The following is a 23,070-nucleotide window of genomic DNA, read 5'->3' as shown; positions in this document are numbered from 1 at the left end:
TTGGGTTATTTGTTTTATTCATTCATTATCCTCATATAATCTACAACCCAATAATTCTATCATAGCCAGTTTACTTTAAGATGATTTTTCAAAAAAAATTCTTAATTAAAAAAGGTTAATTTATATCTATAACAAATTAAAGGAGAAAGCACAGCAATAAGAAAAAAGTTTTTTACTTCTATTGATAAAACAGCAGAATGTGGATGAAAACTTGCTTGAACTTATCAGTCATATTTCATTTTATTCTAGTGATGATCTTTTTTTTTTCTTCTGACAAGAAAAAAAAATATGCTTGGTTCCAACATTAAGGAACATATTTTATTTATAGCCAGGCAGGCTTCAAATTCCTCATCTTAAATCCATGCTGAACTTTAGGGAAACCTTTAAAAACTCAATTATGTTTAAGCTAGGCTTTTACCTCAGGCTTCAGGGTCCAGAATTCTAATATTCTAGGGGAAAGTAACTAGCTCTGAAAGGCTACTCATCCATAGGAAAGCCTTTAACAAGTACTTGCTTTACCCTCCATCTCCCAGATTTAGAAAAGGTGTCTTTACCAATGATAAAATATAGGGTACAATTCTCTTCCAAAAAGTAGTTGTTGGATTCTTATAAGATAATTCTACATTGGCAGAATTCATTGATGGATTTATTGGTCTCCACTTCTAGATGATTTTCCACATGTCTAACAGTCTAAAAACCTCTTTTCAATTGATCTCTTGAGATTGTAATTTGCCAGATATTTTTCAAAGAAAAATTTCTCCAGAATCTCTCCTGGAAAAAGCATTGGAGTTAAACATTTTCCAGGGGATACTGGCTTATCTATAAGTCCTAACTCAAGCATTGGCTGAATATTTCCACCCTAGTCCCTCCAGGCTCTGTTTTTTGCCTTTTAATCACTGCCACCCCCCACCACACATACAACTGGACTTCTATTCATACATTTTTACACAAATTCATGCAAATCCATTGTTCAATGATAATCCCTCACAGATGTCACTGATCACATATTTTATTGGTATAACTGCTGACATAAAAAAGGCATTTTTTCCTAGATTACTGGCTCAGGATTTCCCTGTCACTTAAGCAGAGTTGCCCTAGAATTTATTATACATGAATAGATAGTTTTCTGATGTTTTCTATAGAAATAGCATATTGACCTCCATCTTTTCTCTGCAGACAATGGACATAGCTTGTTGTACATTTTATCAGGCATGATTAATATATTGGTTGTTTTAACTGATTTTTCTTTTGCTTTTCAAAATAAACTTTGTTGCAAGGAACTGCTTAGAGGAGATAAGGGATATGTATAGTTAGAAATATAAATTATACAAAAACAAAATATACAAATAGGAGAATGTAAAAATGGACATTATCTTGGAAACAGATTTTAGTTTCCATTAGGATAATAGATTTTTCAGGAAAAGTCTTGGCACTACTTTCACCTTATTCTCCTAAGATCTTTATTTTCTTTGTGTTTCATGTGTCCTATAAGTTATTCTCTCTATTTTTTTTTTGTTTTTTGCTTTTTTTGGAGGGGGAAGGCAGGGCAATTGGGGTTAAGTGACTTGCCCAAAGTCACATGGCTAGCTTTTGTGTTAAGTGTATGAAGCCAAATTTGAACTCAGGTCCTTCTGACTCCATGGCCGGTGCTCTATTTACTGTGACACATTCTCTAATTTTTATTTTAATTATTTGGGTGCATCATATATTATGAATGGACTTGACACAATAGAAATTTATCTGACCTATGGGGAAAAAGCTGTTTGAGGTCCAAGGGCATTGTGACATTTTTTTTTAATTTTGTGTAACCATTGCTTACATAGCATCTCACACATGATGAAAGCTCAATAACTATTAGTGAATTAATAATTTAATTATAAGGAATGTGTATTTGTCATTGAGGATAATCTTAGAATAAAATCAATCTGAGTCTCTTTATTGTTTGCCTTTCAGTACTTCTTAGTCGGAGACTTTCTAGAACATTTGTCTTTCTAGAGAAACTGTTTTAATTAATTCCCATTTTTCATAGAATAAATAGAAGAATATTTATATAATAGAATAACATGACGAAATATAACACAACATACCACATTATAATGTAATGTAATATTTTATAAATGTAATGTTATGTTAATGTGATGGAACCCAGTTACCGGCACTAATGTTCTGGGCAAGATGATAGCTTTCTTAGGGGTCTTCTCTTCTCTTCTCTTATAACAAGACGATACATAATAAATACTAAAAGGGTTGGATTGTTTGCTTTGGGGGCAGGGTTACATTTCTTGAGCATCACAAATGGATTGCCACAATATCTTGGGAAACTATTTGGCTTTCCCTTCTGTTTAAAGATTATTTTAAGTACTATTTATACTCGCTAAGAAAATTACTTTAACACTGATCCTTCTTTGATTAAAAATAAAATCACTTCTTTGTGAGAATCTATAGAAACCAATAAAATGGGGTCACAAATCCCTACCAAGTAAGTCCTTTACTACCTGTGTTGTAGCTTTGACCCAGACATATGCAAGTAGTACAATGCAAATTTTGGTTTCTAGAGACTCAGGCACAATCTTTACCCATGATACAAGAAATAACTGAATGCCAACCCATGAAGAGTATACATACAAATTAAAATAAAAAAAAATATCTCAGGTAACTTCATTAAGTAAAATGTTAAGTTAGAAATACATGGCTTCAGAAAAGTAAATACAGAAATGTAATACTGGTCACAATTTTCCTATCAACACAATCCTCCAGTGTCAAACTCCAAAAAAACACAGTGAGCAAAGATCCCCTCTCCTGGAGTATGAAAGTTTACCTTTCACCAGAACCTAAAACCTATGTGTTACAAATATACTCCCTGCTCCTGGATCCCTATGGAAGACAGTCATAACATGTAAGAATGTGTTTAGTAGAAGATAATGTTTGTATCATTGACAATCATGTACCTTCCTATAAGTAGGAAAAGTGTATTCTATGATTCTTAATTTACTGGAATGTCAGAAGTTTCTGATACTGCTTGGGGGGGCAGTCTTGTAATCTCTACATTTCCCCTACATTCAATTTATCATAGTTATTTAAACTGTATGTGTTTGGATAGTTTTGCCTTTTGTACTGAGTAAAAAAGATCTGTGAAAATTCTCATTCAACTATTATTATAGTCCCCATGCTGAGGGAAAATCTATCTGAGATTTCTCTGGTGTGTTTGGATAATGATCAGGATTTCTGAGGTCTCCAGCTACCATGGGCAGAAGATTCTTCTTGGCCTCTTGATTTGCATAATGCATGGTCTTGTTATAAAAGAAGACCCCTAAGATAGCCATCATCTTGCCCAGAATATTAGTGCTGGTAACAGGGTTGCATAGCATTATGAGTGATACTATGATAACCATGATCCTTTTTGAAGCATTTGCAACAGAGTAACTGGATGGGTTGATCAAATTAAGAATACTAAAAGTAATAACATTCTGCAGGAAGTTACAAAATCTGCTCTTAATAGCATTAACATCCAGAGCCCCTAGGAAATTGAATTCAGGTCATTCTCTACTGGGAAAGAAGAAAACTCAACCAAAATCCACATCGAAATAATAATAAAAAATTGTGACATCCAAGTATATTTAACAACTAAAGCTGATGGATCCTTGAAGGTCTCAGTACCTTTTTAGATAATATGTTCTGAAAGGTAAAGCAGATCATTGATGAGCCCCCATTTATCAAAGGACCACTACTGACTGTGGTCAGTAAGACACTGTCAAAGATGAGGATCAAATATAAATATACCTTGGTGTTCTGTTTCTCCTTCATGATGTTTCAGGACAGAAGCACCATCCAGATTAGCATATTTGCCTTCACCATGTGTATGTCGTATATGGTCACCTTCCAGATGCCTACACAGAGGTGAATACTTGCTGAATGAGAGATGGAGCACAAAGCATGGGTAGAAACAGTGCAGCACCTGTGGCCATGACTAAGGATTTATCCACTGTATTACCTAGGTGCCCTGAAGAAATTTATAGGCCTCACAATACTCACAGAGAAGTCTGTCTCACACACACACACACACACACACACACACACACACACATACAGAGATACAGAGCCAGGGAATTTTAACCATGACAGGGGTAAAAGAAAGAAATGCACTCTATCCCCCGTTATTACCATGGTTTGCCTATACAAGACTTTAGAAATTTCAAAACACTTTTATGTTGTCTTAACTTATTGTGACAGATGAGGTATCTGAGGAATGCAAAGTTTAAATGACTTTCCATGATTACATGGTAAGAAGCTAAATTTGTCCAGATTTAAACTCAGATCTTCCTGACTACAGAATTCTATTTACTGTGATCCTTAGATAACAACAACAACAAAACCCTTTATTTCTTAGAAGAAGAAAAACAAATTTAGAGATAGTGAAGTGATCCAATGTATAAAGTACTACATCTGAAGTCCAAAATACCTGATATCAAATCTAGCATTAGAAATCTTTTAATTGTGTGACCTTGGATAAGTGTTCAACTTTTTTGCCCCACTTTCCTCAAATGTAAATTGGGTATTCTAATAGAACTTTCTCAGAATGTTGTGGAGATAAAATAATAAAATTAATGAAAAGTAGAGTGTCGGGCACATGGAAGGTTCTATATACATGTCTATTCCCTTACCCTCCCTTAATTTGAAGTTCCAGGACTTGAACCTATACCTTCTGATTTTAAAAATAGTACTGATTTCAGAATACCCAATGAACTTTCCATATGCCCTTGGGAATCTGTCCTTCAAAACTCAACAAATAGTGTAGTTGAATAAAGATGTTCCAAAAGAGATTTTCCTTGCTCATTCATTCTCACCCCCCTCACAAAATCATTAAAAATTACAGAAATAATATGCTCATAAATAATTTCAAGGATACTTCTAGCTTAAAACCAAGTAAGTCCATCAAAATGGTTCCTATCAATGGTTCATTTTTATATACAAAATATGGTATTAAATAAGGATAACCTCAACACATAGATTTATGGGTATGACTATATAATGTAATAGTAAAAAGGATTAAATCAAACTTTATTTAAATAAAATCCAAATGCTAGATTCTAAACTTACTCAGATTCATATATTGACAAAGAGATTATGGCAGGTAGTCCCATAACTTCTTATATAAAGATAGATAAAGAAAAAGGAACACACAGTATTCAGTTTATAACTCATGATGTAGTTGGTCAGAGGGAAGAAGACTTCCTAGAATGTCATTTGGTAAAAATCAACAGAACTACAAATAGAAGCAATAGTGTTCGCTAACTTATTCTAATACCCTAAACCAGAGATGGGGAACCTCTGACCATAAGGTCATATATGGTCTTCTATATTCTCAAATGTCACCCATTGCCTGAATGCAAACTTCACAGAAAAAACCTTCTCATAATTAAACGGTTTATTCTGTAAAGTTTGGATTCAGTCAAACGGCTGCACTTGAGAATCTAAAGTGTCACATGTGGTCTCAATACCTTAGGTACCCTATCCTTGCCTAAGGCAATGCTTCATCTTGCTGTGAATTAGAATTTAGGTTCTAGAAACATATGGCAACTGAGCCTAGGTTTTTGCACTCCCTATCACTAGAAAGGTTTAAAGTATGTTTCTAGCAAAAGATTTTATATGCTTTCAAAGTAAAGCATAGTAAAGCATTATACGGCTGGGCACCAGTCAGCTGGTTATTTAGAGATGAATTATCTGGCTGTGGAAAGACATTGAACAAAGAAAAATACAAACCTGAATATCCTTCTGCTCCTGGAGTGATAATAGCACAGTGGTAAAAAAAGAGATGAATGATGTGAGGGAACATAAAATGTATATGACTATTCATTTTCAAATATGAGGTCATTCTCCAGCAATTCCAGTGATTTCTATAGAAACTGAATAACCACACTAATCTATATTTGCTAGATAAAAGCAAAGTCTGGAATAGGGAAATTGGGACTAAAAACGGTCTCAGGTCCCCTTGGACAGGTAAATAAAAGAATTAGCAATGCTTTTTTTTTTTTTTTTGCAAGGCAATTGGGGTTAAGTGACTTGTGAAGGACCACACAGGACAACATTGATTATACTGGGAAGTAAATGGCAATAAAATTAACATTTCTTCATATATTTGGTCATCTATTAAAGTGTCATGTTATGAATTTTCAAAATGACTACATGAAAATATTCATAGCTTATGCATAAAACAATCTCTTCCAGAGAAGAGTCTGAGAACTAGATAAGATGTATATAAGATCAATGTGCAATTTGATACTTTTTGACTATTAAGTGAAGATAAGAATAGATTAGGCTGAGATGTATATATGTATATATATATCATACATTATATTGTGATATCTTATGTATAAATGTATCCAAACAAGTATACACACATATACAATATGTATATTTGTGCATATATATATTATATGTGTGTATATGCATGCCTATACACACTATATATATGCACACATATATACATATAAACATATATACATAGGAATGTAATTTCATATAGAAAGATATAAATATCTTTATCTACATCAATATCTGCTAAATGATGTTATGGATAAAGATAGAAAGATCTGAGTTCAAATCTGGACTTACAAAATGACTAGCTGTGAACCCTGGAATGAATCATTTAATCTTCCCTCATTTTTCTCAGGTATAAAATGTGGAAAATACTAGCACCTCTGTCCTATGTTTGTTCTCAGGATGAATCAAATGAGAAAATAGCTGTAAAATGCTTATTTCACCACCTGGCACATTATAGGCTCTATATAAATTCTATCTATCTATCTATCTATCTATCTATCTATCTATCTATCAAAATTATTACTATACTACACTCTATTATTATATACTACCTTTTAGTAGTCTAGTACACTAAACTATTATTATTACTAAATTAAACTACTATATGATCACCAATACAACTACTATTACTACTACTGCTGCTATCCCTCCCTTATATTATTACTGTTACAGTACTATGCTACCACTATTATAACTGTTGCTTCTATACTACTAATACTTTAGTATTACTTCCACTCCTATGATACTCATAAAATTATTACAATTATATTCTAAACTACTGCAATTCTTCATTCTAATACAATACTACTACCATACTACTAAAATATCTACGTGTACTACTTATGCATATACATAAATATATATGCACACATACACATATGTGTTATGTGTGTATGTATGTAGTTGACTGGCTTCCTTACTCCTTTTCCAGTCATCCTCCACCCAACTATCAAATTAATCTTCCCAAAGTATATACCACTTTTTCATCCCCTTATTCAAAAATTTCTAATATATGTTGCATGAAATTTAGTCCCATTTTTAAAATTCTTCCCTGAGGCATATTATAGAAGTCCCTGAATTTCATCATCTAATGATGATGAAATATTGTGCATTGTTTTATTCTAAAGTTATCGCCTTATCAGGTAGATTAAGTTAACCACAAAAAATGAAAACAGCAAAACTTGCTTTTTGTGGTTGTCATTGAGGATCATAATAAAATTTGAATTTTTTTCAAAGATTTAATGGATTAAAATTATATTTTGGCCAAATTCCATTATGCACAGATCTGAGAATTGAGGATTAAAACTTCATTTAGCATTTCTGTCGGCATGAGAAGAGAAAAAATGTAGAAATGTAAAAATGAAATAGCAATAAATACTAAAAGTAACAATATTGCTCCAAAAATATATAAGAACCCTCTTGTGTTTTATGACCTCTCTCTTAAATGAAACTATTTAGCTTAAATGAAATTCCTAGCTTGTTGCCTATAAGGCTATGAATTAATAGATTCATATATTCTATTGAAATGTATGCAAATGATCTAGTTTATAAGCAGTGAATAAAGTACTATATAAGAAACAATTATTTCTTCGTAAAATATATATATATATATATTGATGGGGAATAAAGAGATTTAGAATTTAATATTAAATGTTTTTATCATAACTTGAGCTTGAGATGAAGTCTAACACTTCCAGTATGACAATATACTTGTAATGAAGTCATTGTGAGGGAAAAAGCACATCTATTTTAAAATTAATTTTACTGTTTTATTATTTTCTAAAAAGTTTATGTAAGTATATGTCTTCTTTACCTAAGTACTTACATATGTACAGTATATTGTATTAGCAATGACTCTGTCTGGAGGGGTGGAAAAAAAAGGGACAGGAAAAAAAATATAAGCAAGCTAAAGCAATATTTACTCTCTTTTAATCATATATTTTGACAAATAATAAAATTCACTTTTTGAAGAGCTTTGATATTTAAATATTAAATATTTCTGAAAGTCTATCATTAAGGAAATTATTTGTATAGAAAGCTATTTTAATATGAGAGTCAGCAGGGTCTAATAGACAAAACAGATGTGTATAACAGCAATAATTCTTGTTTTTATAATGCTTTAAGATTTACAAAGCACTTTCCTCAATATAATACTATGATAGCGTACTGTGCATAATGGATCAAAACAAAGAAACAAAAACTCTGAGTCTCTTAACGTCATATTTGCAGTTGACTGTACCCATATTTTTTTCTAGTGAGGAAGAGCCAAAATTGGTGTCTCATTATCAGCAAAATTAGTTTATTCCACAAAGATGATTTTTGGGGGGAAATATGAATATATTTTGAGTATTTTGATAGGGAATAGGAATGGTTAGGCAAAAATGGGAATATTATACTTTGAATTAGGTTGTCTCCAGACCAGTATGAGATGCTTTCAGACTTCACACTTGTGCTGAATTAGTTATTGCTCATCATTTCCCCTATTACCATACAAATTCCACTATCCTACTTTTTCCTTCTGCCATCCTCGTATAAAAAGTACTTACCAGATTTAGGTTTTAAAATTGTTGACCTAAGTTTTTGACTAGGCAATTCATGATTATGGACTCAATGATAGCAATTAAGGTCACAAAGGAAATAATGAATTAAATAATAAATGAATAAACATTTATTCTTCTCTAATGATGCAACAGACATCTTGCTAAGACCCTGGTAATGTGAGACACAAAATAATATAATCCTTACCATCAAGAAGCATAAATTCTAATGGAGGAGACAGCATGTATGTATAGAAGTATATACAGAACAAATTTTAAAAATATATGTTTTGGGAGGGATGAAGGCAGCCTTGAAATAAACCTTTAAGGAAATCGAGAATTTCAAGAGGCAGTATTTAGTAGTTTTCTAAGCATTGAATGAGGGTGGTATGTGCTTTACAAGTTCGTTCAAAGGCACAGAGATGAGAGATGGATTTTCTTTTTTTTTTATTACTAAAAAAAGGTAAGGCCTTGTATTTAGATTGTAGATTACATGAAAATAAATACTATGCATGAAATCAGGAAAGTTAAACAGGGGCCAAATTGAGAAGACATTTAAATGTCAAAGGAATTTATTTTCAATTCTAGAGTTGATAAGGAGTCACCAGAGATTATTAAGTGTGTTGGTAATGTGATCAGACCTGAGCTTCAGAAAACTTGATTTGGGCAATGTTTTTTTAGAGGATATCAAAATGGTAGGGAAAGGTTTGATGCAGAGATATATTTTGAGGCTACTAATAATAGCTAGCATTTATTTAGCACTTTAAAAGTTTGCAGTGCACTTTACAAATATGATCTCATTTTCTCCCCAGCACAGCCCTGTAGATAGACTTTTCTTCCCCTTATTTGTTTGAAAGACCTTGCTATGTTCAGTTGCATGCTTTGGAATACTAATGTACAAAGAGGAAGCCTCTGTGTAATAAAGTAAGTGCTACTTTTGGATTGACTCAGACTAACCCTAACTCTCCCAAAATTCACTTTTAAACAACTATAAACATGCATCAAAAATAATTCTGGAGTAGTGAAAACCACAAAAGGCCAGGGTAAAAATAATTTTCTATCCCAATAAGGTCAGGAGGAAAAGTCTGTCTCACTGGGGTAATAGAGAGAAATCCAGTACATGCAGAATCTGGACAAGTCAGTAGCTAAACCGAAAGTCCCATTATAGCCCCATAGTGAGATGCACAGCCTCAACCCATGGCCCCTGGAATAGCCTAACAGTCAGGCCCAATGGTCCCCAGAGCAGACAAAGTCAAGGTCCCATGGCCCTGAGTAGAGCCAAGCAGTGAGGTCACATGACCCCTAAGGTTTCCCAAGAGCTGTGACAAGGGCCCAGTATAAGAAATTTGGCACAGTGATACCTCCAACACTAGAACAGAAGCCAATTATAACACAAAAGTAATGAAATAGACTAGAAAAATGAGCAAAAATAAAAAATAACCTGACCCTAGGAAGCCACTGTGGTAACAAGGAAAATCAAAACAAAAACATAAAAGATAGCAAGTACAAAATACCTACATGCAAAGTTTGAAAGAAAAGTGTGAATTGTTCTCAAACCCAAAAAGACCTCCTGAAAGAGCTCAAAAAGTATTAAAAAAACAAACAAAACAAATAAGAGATCTAGAGTTAAGATGCTTGAAGACTGGTTGTGAGTCAGTCCCAGTCAGGTTTAAAACCAAAGAGTAATACTGGATACCTCACTATTTCTTACTCCCTCCTCCTCCCCTACCCCCAATGGCCTTTCAATTTCAGTTTTGTGACATCTGTCCATTCTGGAGGCAGAGCCAAAATGGTAGAGTAAAAGCATGAGCTCAACTGAAAACTCCTCTAAACCCCTCAATTAAAAATGACATCAAACAAATTCTAGAGCAACAAAACCCACAAAAAGATGGAATAAAATACATTTACAATCCAAGACAACTTGGAAAGTTGGTAGGAAAAGTCTGTTGCACAGAATGAGAGAGGAGTGCAATCTAATACAAGTGATACACAAAGTGGACCCCAGTAAACTAGGAGCAGGTTTCAGGATGACTGAATCACAGGCAGCTATGGTGGTTTCCAGACCTCATAGCAAACAGACACCAAAGACAGCGTGGAAGGTTGACAAGAAAGGGCTGTTGCACCTGACTCAGAGAGGAGCACAGTCTAACACAGGCTGGACCATTGCAGACTGGGCTCCAGCAAATGAGGAATAGGCCTTGAGTGTGACTGAATCAGTAGGGACAGTGGCAGTGACAGTGGATACTTGTGGAACCCTCAGCTCACAGAAGGTAAGGGGGTGGAAAAACTGCTGTGAAGGCAATTACAGAAACCTTTTTTTTAGAACTGAGGCAGGACTGTGTTGCTTTGCCCATACTTGTATCCAGGTCACAGTCCTGGGTGGTAGTCCCAAGGCAAGGAGGAACACTAGCAGAGCAGAGATTGTAGCGACAATGAAACAGTGACCCTTTTCACAGTTCTAGGACAAAAAAGAGTTCTTGTGATCACTAAAAGAGCAGAGCACAGACTAGGAAAATAGAAAACCTCTCAGATCATACCACCTTGGAAGAACTGAAAACTTGCAGTTTCCTAAAATATCCCTGAATATAGCCCCCCCAAACCCCTGAAGCTATCTGAGATAGTGCCCCCTTCCAACTGGAGGCAGAGCCCCACTGTAAAAAAGAGTTAAAAGTCAATTAATAGAGTAGGGAAATGAACAAACAACAACAAACCTACTGAAAGTTATTATGGTGACAAGGAAAATAAAACACATTAAGAAAACAACAAAATCAAAGCTCCTACATACAAAGCCTCCAAGAAAATAAAATATGACTTGGTCTTAGGCCATGGAAGAGTTCAAAAAGGAATTTGAAAATCAAGTAAGAAAGGTAGAGGATAAATTGGGTAGAGAATAAGAGTGATGAAAGCCAATCATGAAAAACAAGTCAACAGCTTGGTAAATGAGACGCAAAAAATAATGAAGAAAATAACACCTTAAAAAACAAACTAGGGGCGGCCACATAGCACAGCGAGTAAGAGCACCGGCTCCAGTGTTGGGATGACCTGGGGATCTAATTCAGGCTCAGACACTTGGCACCCACCCAGATTCACCTGGCTGTGTAACCTTGAGCAAGTTAATTAACCCCAATTGCTTAGGGGTGGCCAGGTGGCTCAGCAAGTAAGAGCATTGGTTCCAGTGTCAAGATGACCTGGGGATCTAATCTGGGCTCAGACACTTAGCACCACACCCAGAAATAACTGGCCATATAACCTTGAGCAAGTTACTTAACCCTGATTGCTTAAAAAAAAAAAAAAACTAAGCAAACTAGCAAAGAAGGTCTCAAAACAATGAAAAGAATAATACTTGTTTATTAATTTATTTTATTTAATTTTAGTTTTCAACATTAACTTCCACAAGACTGAATTTCAAATTTTCTCCTTATCTCTGTCCTCCTCCCCACCCTAGATGGCATGCATTCTGATTACCCCTCCCCCAAATCTGATCTCCCTTCTATCACCACCTCCTTATCCTTTTCCCTCTTACTTTCCTGTAGGGCAAGATATATTTCTATACCCCCTTGCCTGTATATCTGATTTCCCAGTTGCATATAAAAACAGTTATTAATATTTATTTTTAAACCTTTGAGGGGTTTGGGAGAAGGCTTTGGTAAGTCCCTGCCTTTACTCTGCTATCTTGGCTCCACCTCCAAAATCAAGAAATTTTGTAAAAGTAAAATTGAAAAATCTTTGGCACTAGGGGAGGAGGAAATTATAAGAGATATGGAGTTATTCAGTATGACTTCTTGCTTGTGAGACTGACTGGGACTGGCAGGATCATGTTGCCTTTTACACTAACAGGAAAGGTGGTAGAGGGAACAGCTTAGGATGAAAAATAATGAGTTATGTTTTAGACATGTTGAGTTTTAGATATCTGCTAGATATACATTTTAAAATGTCTGAGGGGTGGCTAGATGGTGCAGTGAATAGAGCACTGGCCCTGGAGTCAGGAGGACCTGAGTTCAAATCCAACCTCAAATACAACACAAAACCTAGCCTTGTGATGTTGGGCAAGTCACTTAACCCCAATTACCCCCCCCCCAAAAAAAAGTCTGAAAGACAGTTTGAGACATTAGATTAGAAGTCAACAGAAAGATGAGGGTAAAAAAAGATAGGTTTAAGAATCATCAAGCAAAGATAATATTAAACCCATAGATTTAAAATGATAGATCAACAAGCAAATAATATAGAAGGAAAAGAAAAAAAGGCCTAGTTCAGAAACTCATAAGTAAGAAGGCAGTATCTAGAATGGCATCCAGTAAAGGAGACAGAGAAGAAAGAGTCAAATAGTTAAGAGAATGGAAACCAGGAGAGAATGGTATCCTAAAAATCAAGAGTAAGAGAGTATCAAGGAGGAGAAAATAACTAACAGTGTCAAAGGAAAAGAAGTGAAAGATCATAAGGATTGAGAAAAGTCTATTAGATTTCAAAACTAAGAAATCATTAATAATTTGGGAGAGAGCATTTCAGTGTAATGATAAGGTCAGAAGACATATTATATTGTTAAGAAGAGAATAAGATGGGAGAAAATGGAGACATCTTTTATATGATTTTAACTACACATGGCAAAAAAGATAAAGGATAATAGAGGGGATGGAAAAATCTAGTAAAGTGGTTTTTTTTCAGGATAGGGGAGACATAGGCATGTGAATAAACAGTAGGGAATAAGCTAGTAGAAAAGGGGAGATTTTGCATTTATGTGAGACGTGTATATGTGAATATATACATATAGATATGTGTATATATGAATATATACACACATAGACATGGAAAGATATACACATACATAATATGTATATATACATATACAAATATATATCGTTAAGTAGCAGATAATCTAAAATAATAATCATAAATTATAAGTTTTTTAAAGGTTAATTTTCCCTTTATAGTGGAGGAAGTGGTTATCAGAGCCTAAGTTCCCCTTTCTGTAGCTGTAGAAAGTTTAGCTAGAGGTTAAGTGGAAGAATACCCCCCCACACCAGTTTTTTTTTTTTTTCTTGAGCTACAGTCTAAGTTGAGTAATGGAATCTTTTAAGGAAGATGGTTGTGATTGTTAATTATTGACCACAAATTCCTCTTTTGCTGTATACTTTCTGGTTGAAAAAGTAACAGCTATAAGGCAAGGACTTCTGGGCAGTATTAAGAAAGTCTAGAAGGAGCTAACTAGTCAGGTGACTTGGTTTGTCCAATTAAATTATATACGAAACAAAGTTCTCTCGTTTTTTATTCTTCCTTTCATTTATAAAATTCAGCTCTGCAAATCATTCCTTGTCTCTGACATCTGAGAAGTAAGGTGACCTGATTTTATAGTCAAATACTAGCTTTAAAACTATAATTGTAGATGGTTTGGTAACTTCATCCTCAGTTTTCCTTCTGTTTTTAAGATAATTAATTTTAACAGCGATTGCAACAGTTCTTCTCCTCCTGCTGCTTTCTGTCCTTCTCATTCTTCTCTTTCTTTTTCCTCCTCTTGTTTTTGAAGTAATAAAAAATCTGGCCTCTAAAGGGTGGGTTTTTGGAAAGTAAAGAACAGGCAATAAGTATTACCAATTTCATATGTTATGTTTTTAAATATTTCTGAAACTTGTCTTACAATGAACTTGTATTTCATTGGCCTGTGATGTTGGGTTGGGGAAGATTTAGGCATATTCTCTCTTCCTGCAATACAGCCTCTTAGCCTTAGGTTGGTGAACTTATTATACTCACAGATGAGACTAGAGAATGTAGTACCTTAAGAAATAAATTAGCAGTTCATTTGTATCATGAATAAATTCTCTGTGGCCACACTTAATATTCGCATTTATGATAAAGTCAGCCATAAGTTTATTGCCATTTAGATTCTGAAATTAAAAGTGTCAACAACATTTCATTTCTCCCTCCCAAAGTAATCAAGAAATCATAAAGAATTCTCTCTTTCAGTTACCTGCATGCAAAAAGAAAGTGAAGCTGCATACACAACAGAGTAATTAGACTAGAAAAAAAAATGATTCACCCTAATAGCTGTGAAAAGGACACTGTCCATCATTCATTAACTGAGTGCATATTAACTTAAGAATTTTGAAAGCATTTAACTCAGAGATCAGAGGAAAAGTGGGTAATGCTGGGAAGACCTTAGGCCAAGTGCTGTCCCAACATACATTGGCTGTGTGACCTCAGGCAAGTAAGTCACTTCATTTCTCAGTGCTCTAGATAGTTCTCTGACTACAAACTATAACACAGGTGCATACATGGATTAGGAAAGGCATATATACACACATGCATATATATGTATACATATAGATGTTTATAATTATAGTCTCACATACATAAATGTTATAAATTATTTCATTGAATTATGTTTCTCATGGGTCATTTAACTCAAATGAAATAAGTATAACTTATTTTGATATGATTTTAAACATTTTTCATAGAGCAATGACATTTCACTAGGCTCTGTCTAGCTGAGAAACAGACTAGTATGGGCAATTGATAAGAAACTCTCTTTTAGTAGTGAAAGCAATTTGAAATTGGTGAAAGGCAGTAGACTGTGGTATTGAAGAACTAGTGATTTTGGAAGTTTTATCTTGGATCTTAGATACCACAATGTTACTAGGTTTCTTTCTTTCTTTTTTTTTCCATTTTTATCTTGCTCCTAGGACTAAAATCAAACTGCTACTGGTCATGCCAAGAACTTAACAAAAATATAAGTTATTAAGAAATAGAGATTACTGGTGGGCTCCCTTATGCCACAGTTTTGTCCTCTTTCACACAAGAGGCTTGCTGAAGAAAGTATGTTGGAAAGAATACAGATGTAGTAGGGAGCAAACATCTGGGTTTGATTTTCAGGACCATAACTTAGAGGTTTAATCCCTGGGTCAATTCATAGATATGACGACTACCTGTCAAGAAACTGGAGAGGATCCAAATTTCTTTTAGGAGAAGGGTTCTTAACCTTTTATTTTAGGTCATGGACCCTATGGGCAGTCTAGTGACTCCTACAGTATCCTCAGTATAATATTTTAATGAATAAAATACATAGAAAATTTAAAAATATATATATATCTCAAATGAATACAATAAAACATATAGGAAAATGAAGATAGTTTTCAATAAATAGAACAAATATTTATGAAAATAAAAGACAACAACTAGTATTGAAAATTATCTATTATTTATCTATCATCTAGATAGTTGTATCTATATTCACATCTCTGTCTCTACAAATGATTTTCTTCTCTGCCTCTTAGAACTCTTAGCATTTTTTTCAAAGTTCAGCTTCAGAGCCATTTCCACTGGAAAGTACCTAATTGTTAATGGGTTTTCCCTTTCCAAGTGCTACTGCATTCCCTCATCTATATGTATTTATATCCACACAGAATGTGAGCTCTTTTAGTACAAACCACATGTCATTTTATCCTAATGTTACAAACACAATGCATTACCACTGACACTTAATAATTACTTGTTGAATTACATTAAAGACAAAACGTGAAGAAGAATCACATAATTTTTCAGAAGTGTTTTCAGTGATCATTTCAATAAAACCGAAACCAGAAATTAATCACCACAATAATATAATCAATAAGTAAGTAATATAATTATTCCCTTTTTAGATAGTTTTAATTATTAATATAACCTGAGACTCAAAAACCCGTTGGTATGACTTTCCTTTCATTTGTGCAGATCATTTCCTTATGCCTCCATGAGGGTTGGGGTTAAATTAGATAGAATGGCAGAGAAGAGGTTCTTCAGTCATTTGGGGTCCCTTTATGCTCCAGTGTCAAGAGAGAAAGTTTTCAGCATTCCAATCTTTTTTTCAGGACCATAAAAGGAGAAACTTCTAGGAAAAGCTGAGCATGTAGAGGAGTTGGCAATCTCTTTCATATCCATATCCCCAGCTTACTACTATGGTAGACACTTTTGGTGAGACTTGGTTCTCTCTAATTAAGTTAATTTGTTAACTTGCTCCCAATGGGGGAATCTTTTTCAACTTGTTTAGGTTTAAGAATATAGCAAATTTTGGGGTGGCTAGGTGACATATTGAATAGAGCACCAGCTCTGGAGTCAGGAACACCTGAGTTCAAATCCACCCTCAGGCACTTAACACGTATTAGCTGTGTGACCTTGGGCAAGTCATTTATCACCAATTTCCCTGCCTTTCACCCTCCCCCCCCCAAAAAAAAAACATATAGTAAATGTGATAGAAATGTGAGGGATCCCAAGAGTATATGGAAGGTAGCATATTGTACTGGAAAGATCATGTGACATGAACCCAGGAGGTCTGGGTGTCCAAGCTCTTCCGCTTAATTCATGCATATGACATTGAGAAAGTGAGGCACTTAATGCCTTTGAGACTCATTTTGCTCATCTACAAAATAAAGATTCCAATATTTGGTCCACCTACCTCATAGCATTGTTTTAAAGAAATGTTTTGGAAGTGGTAAGCAAGAGCAGTAGGAAGTAGTATAATGGTCAAAGTGTAAGGGACCCCAAGATGGCTTAATTATGGCAGACTTCTCCTTATTGGGCACATAATTGAGTTCAGTATCCTTCATCAATAAATATTAAACTTTTATCAATGGAAAGTGGGCAGAGGATCAGTTCTAGAGAAAGAATAAGAAATGGAAAAGTACTATCTTCAATTGATGAATCATGCCTCTGAGAAAGAACCAAGAGTATATATCCTAAATTGTTCGGTCTTCATGTAAAATCTAGTTTTACTGGCAATTTATGAAAAGTCAGTTGTTAATTGTATTGTGATGTCCTTATGCACAGGAACAGGAGCCCTTGAACTGAAAACCATTGAATTGTGAATTTTCTCAGGCAAATGGGTTGAGAGCAGGGTGTGCACTATCTGGAGACTGTTCAGGTTTAGGGGACAAAAAATTTTAAGGGTGCAATAAAGCAATGAAATTTTTGTAATGTTTTGCTTATTTCTTTCATTGATTTTATGCCATGAGTAAAACTGTATACAGTTGAGAATTATCTCAAAGAGAATGTCTCTTTCTTTGGATAGGTTGTATGTCAAGATCATATAATTAAGGGTGAGCAAGTGGATATTCACAGTAGGATATGAGCTTGATACTGATTAAATTTGGTACATCACCATTCCCTATACTGATTAAATGAAGAGAAGCCATCGAAGAATACAAAATTGTCCATTCTCTTAGAACCAAAGACAGCTTGGCACTTCCCCAGTACTGTGAGCTGTGGAATAAAGTTATATAAACACAAGGGTGAGTATGAGATCAATCGACCCCCTATTCCTTCCTGTTGAATAAGAATAGGATTGTATTAGGTGGTCAAATGACATTATTATTTTTATTAATTTTAATTCTGTATCCACCTAATAGCATTCAAAATGATGGAAGTATTTGTACACATTTCAACCCACCCCTCTTTTTTAAAATAAATGTCATGGTGTTCTTATTTTAGGATACAGCAATAAAATGCAAGTTTTCATTTTCTTTTTTTCTGTATCCCTTAGTCTTTGTCATCAAATATTTACATATTTACCTAGTTATCTTACCTCCTATTTCATTTTGATTGCTTGAGAAATAGAATAAATTGACACTTGTCTTTTAAACTTATGTGTATTTGTGGATTGTGATCAAATAAAACTGGTCTGGTTATGTAAAACTAAAGTCTGTCACCATCCAGATGCTATGGAGATTTTGCATAGCATTTCTAATTTTGTGGAAATGGTGATACTTGACATTTCTCACATCTTAGACAACATAAATAAACATTAAGAATTGATTTTTAGCCTTTTTTTTCCAATATAAAAATCTACATTTGCTCCCTGCCAGGAAAAGGCAGGTCATATCTAGAAGTTAAATGAGACTTCTGGAAGTCTGAGGAAATTTACTTGACAAAAAGTGATGATGGTTCACCCTAGCTTTTCCTTTTTCCTATAATTTATCAACAAAATGATCTTGATTCCCCTTTTTGAGTCTAGGGAATATGCTGGAAAACTTGAGGTTTTAGATCATAGTTTAATAGATTTCAGAGATATAAAAGAAAGTGGAAGTCAGATAGACTAACCCCTTCATTTTATAGATAGAGAAAGGAGATCAACTTTTTCCCAAACCTTCCCCTTTTCATTTTCCAAGTGCACAAATGTTAGGCTATTTAGGAATAATTACTCTGATCATATTAGAAATTCATATTAATTGAACAAATATCTTGTTCTGGCCACTCATATGAAAGGCACTTTATTAGGGGCGAAAAATGCAAAATCAAATTACAACTGTTTCTGCCCTCCAGAAGCTTGCATTTTACTAGGGTGATAAAGCATGTACATAGTTAAGAAACAACATAGCATGTATAAAACACAGAAAGTACTATATTTATATATACTATTTATTTTGTACCTAGTGTGTAAAAGACAGGATGTAAACTATAGGTATAAGAATGTAACTTTCAGGGAATATTGTGGGGGAGAGAGAAAAATCATTTTCTGGAATTGCTACACAAATAAACTGGGCCTTAAAAATCTGCTATTGTTGCCATATCCATCCCATTCTATTTTTTTTTATCATTGCTCATCATTATCAGAATCCACACCTACCAAGGGGGAAAATGTATTCTTCTGAACATCATGTCTTTCTTAGATTTTAAAATAATTCATAATTTTTGAAAGCATTCATTTTTAGTAGTGCTTCATCATTGTATGGAAACACCTCGAACTCTCAAATATTATGATTTGTTTCATTGTTGTTGTTGAGCCATTTCAGTCATATCTGATTCTTTGTGATTCTATTTGGTGTTTTATCGGCAGAGACTCTGGAGTGGTTTGTCATTTCTTTCTCTAGCTCATTTTACAAATGTGTTGCCTGAGGCAATTAGGTTAAATGACTTGCCCAAGATCATGTAGAGGTCAGACTGGAACTAAGAAAGATGAGTCCTCCTGACTCCAGGCCCAGCACTATTCAATAAGCCACTTAGGTTAACATTTAGGTTTAGGGGTACTTGGGACCCCAAAACACTGACACACTGGGTGCTGCTGAATGAATTTAACTCAAGCCTTCTCTCAGCCAATGAAAAGCAAAGTTTATTAAAGATTAACCACACTGGTAAAACCCTTAAGGAACATGAGCATCTGCTTCCCTAATACCAGCAAGCCAGATTGAACCTCGAGCCTTTGTCAGGCAAGTAGAATCTGAGCACCTTCATGGAGGCAAAATGGATCATATATACAGAAAGACTGTGGGTGGGATCTAGGGGTAGTCTAGTAGTCTTGAGTGATGGGAAGAGGGGTCCAGCGAGGATCTGGCAGAGGTCTCTAAGGAGTTTCTTGATGTGATGGAGGTCAGACACCAGAAATCAAGAGAATGGGATTTTGATGGGATCAAGGGTGGGAGGTAGCTGAAGGCTACCTAGAGGTAACAGACAATGAAGGGCAAGGCTATATTAAAGGTAACAGAGATATAGTGATAGTGATAATGGAAGGTTTATGGCCTCAGACAAATACCAGATCCATAGGGAAGTTTCAAGGGGGTTCGCAAAGCCTATATCCCATCAGTTACCAAAGGTTATACCAATGGATTGTGAAGGTATTCTCTAGAAGACCTTATTAATTTTAGATAGTCCCTGAAGCAGCAGGATATTTAAAACATAATGTGTACCTTTGGACCCTAGATCAGAGAGACTATATAAAACTTAAAAGGTTTGCAATTTGTATAGGTGGAGGCAATTATCACATTGATAAATCACATCTACAATTTCTGTGTTATAAAAGCTTCCAATCAAGTCATTTGCCCTCAGCAATTGTTTTGTGTTCCTAGAGGTAAACTAATGAATCCTTTTTCACTCAACTTTGAGATGTGTTTATTTAATTCAGGCATTGACTCTTCTAATCTACCACCATATTATTGAGGAAGATGTCCACAGGCCACCTAAACACCAGGGATTCTTGTACCAGTAATGTTTTCAGCAGTAAGCTAAGGATAATATTACTTCTCAGGAATATTAGACTCTGGTCTTTCACTCTATAATTAGTTTCATTTAGAGAATGTAAGGTATTTTTCCCCTTTATCCCAGGTGCCTAGCACAGCATTGGAGGATGCTAATACAACTGTTCTTAAATCCATCCTGAAACTTTTGCTGGAGATTAGCTGCTGCTCCAACTGTCTAAAGCATTCCTCATCCTCCCCTTGTTCTGCTAGATAAGTACAGACTAGGAGACACTTTCTCTTACTATTATGCCACAGAGCAATTGCAGTGGAAAGACTATTACCAGTGTGAATTTATCTGGGAGAAAGAGGTCATGGAATTCCTTGACACAGTCACTACCAGGCAACTTGTTCTATCCTTTGCAGACTATCAAGTAATTCCACTTCCCTGATGCCTATAGCAGGATTCCACTGCTGACAGTGCATTTCTGTGGTCTGGCTTTTAGACCACAGTAGGGATAAATGGGAGTTGATAGAATTATAAACCAAAATATCTCTACTTGTGTTATCCTATTTTTCTTTGCATGAAAATTTCACATTTATTCCTATTTGGTTTTCATACTACACCTGAAAGAGAAATGATACATTATGCAAAGCATAAGTCACTTATGTAGCAATATTTGCAGCATGTGTCATATCTGCCAGAATAAGAAACAGTTAATAAAAGTATATATTAAAATACATTTTGCATAGTTTTGGATTGACAATTCAGCAATGTGAATCCATCACACTGAATGACAACATAAATGCTATGACAAAAGTTTTATAATTATCGTCATCTTTCATAGAAGTCCTGGAATTAAGGTAAAAACTGACAGCTTCTCTCTGGAGAAAATAGTAATGTATGAGAGACATCTGACCAGGCTATAATTGTGATGGGAAGCTCCACTCTATTTGCTGAATAATTGATAGCTGCCTTGTTGACCAAAAAACAAGGATTGAAGAAGCAAAACTGAAGTGAATCAGGGAATAGATGCAATTGTAACCTGGTATTGTCCGCAGAGAAATCCTTCAACTCCTCTTAGGTAGTATGTGATTGTTTTTCACACAGTACTATGACTTTACTATTAACAGAAAGCAAGTGAAATCTGCATCTTGATTCAAATGAAATAAATATTAGCAGGAAAACAGTTCAACTATTTGGATAAAATTTCATAAGAATTATATGCAGACAGAAAAGACATTTTCAAAGGACTAATACATAAATAATGTTTTTTTTTTTTGCTGAATTTTCAATGACTTCTGGGGCATGAGAATAAAAAGTCAGGACTGTGTATATACATAATCTATAAAAATAATACTAGACTCCACTTTTTGTGGCCAATTCAGACTGAAGTAAAGAGAACCAAGTAGTTAACTAACTATATTATTGAAGTGTTTGTACCATTTACACTGTTTGACCATTGTTCTCTCAAATTTTCATGACCCATCACCTTTTGTTTATTCCCCTCAATGTTAAGCTGTTCCTCAGAATAGTTTGTCATTATCCATGATCTGCATCTCAAATTTGGGTTACCTTAATGCTTTATCCAAGGCCCTCATCTCTCTGTACCAACTCTAAATAATATTATTGGCTTTCATTGGTTTCACTTTGATGCAGATGAAAACCAGATCAATATATTGAACACAAGTCTCTCTCTTGAATATCAGAAAAACATTTGATAGGTACAGAAGTTGCAAAATGGATAGTGCTCTGGGAATATAACCGGAAAGATTTGAGGTCAAATTCAGCCTTAGACATTTAATTGTGGTGATTTCCTGGACTTAACCTCTATCTGCTTCAGTTTACTCAAACCTAATATTGGTGTTGTGAGGATCAAATAATCTCAAATGAGTTAGATTTGTGAAATGTTTAGTACAGCCTACCAAGGAAATTAAAGAAAAGAAATGCAAGGGAATGCCTAGCCATAACAAATCTAAAATTGAATTATAAACAGCAATCATCAAAACTATTTAACACTGGCTAATAAATTCAGTGGTGGATAAGTGGAATAGGTTAGCTGCACAAGGCATAATAGTCAATGACCACAGTAATCTATTGTTTATTAAACCTAAAGACTCCAGCTTTTGGGATAAGAACTCACTATTTGACAAAAATTGCTAGGAAAATTGGACATTAGTCTGGCAGAAACTATTCATAGACTGACATTTTACCCCATAGTCATAGATAAGGTCAAAATGGGTACATGATTTAGACATTAGGGGTGGTATTATAAGCAAATTAGGAGAGCAAGGAATAG

At 34.5% G+C, this 23,070-nt stretch overlaps 1 long non-coding RNA gene and 1 pseudogene across 1 annotated transcript in view; one reads left to right on the top strand and one right to left on the bottom strand.

Annotated features, from left to right (window-relative positions):
* The window catches only part of LOC138170878 (uncharacterized), a 148,501-nt gene that overhangs the window by 36,673 nt on the left and 88,758 nt on the right, over positions 1–23,070 (top strand). The gene's annotated exons all lie outside the window — the stretch shown is intronic.
* LOC138170912 (solute carrier family 35 member E1 pseudogene) lies at positions 3,043–4,164 on the bottom strand (annotated as a pseudogene).

This window comes from Petaurus breviceps, unplaced genomic scaffold, assembly GCF_028583685.1.
Source record: "Petaurus breviceps papuanus isolate PSGF00001 unplaced genomic scaffold, PetGlider_PUasm1.0 40, whole genome shotgun sequence".
Taxonomy (NCBI): Eukaryota; Metazoa; Chordata; class Mammalia; order Diprotodontia; family Petauridae; genus Petaurus; species Petaurus breviceps.
The sequence above is the reverse complement of the archived record's forward strand: the minus strand, read 5'-3'. Positions and strand labels throughout refer to the sequence as shown.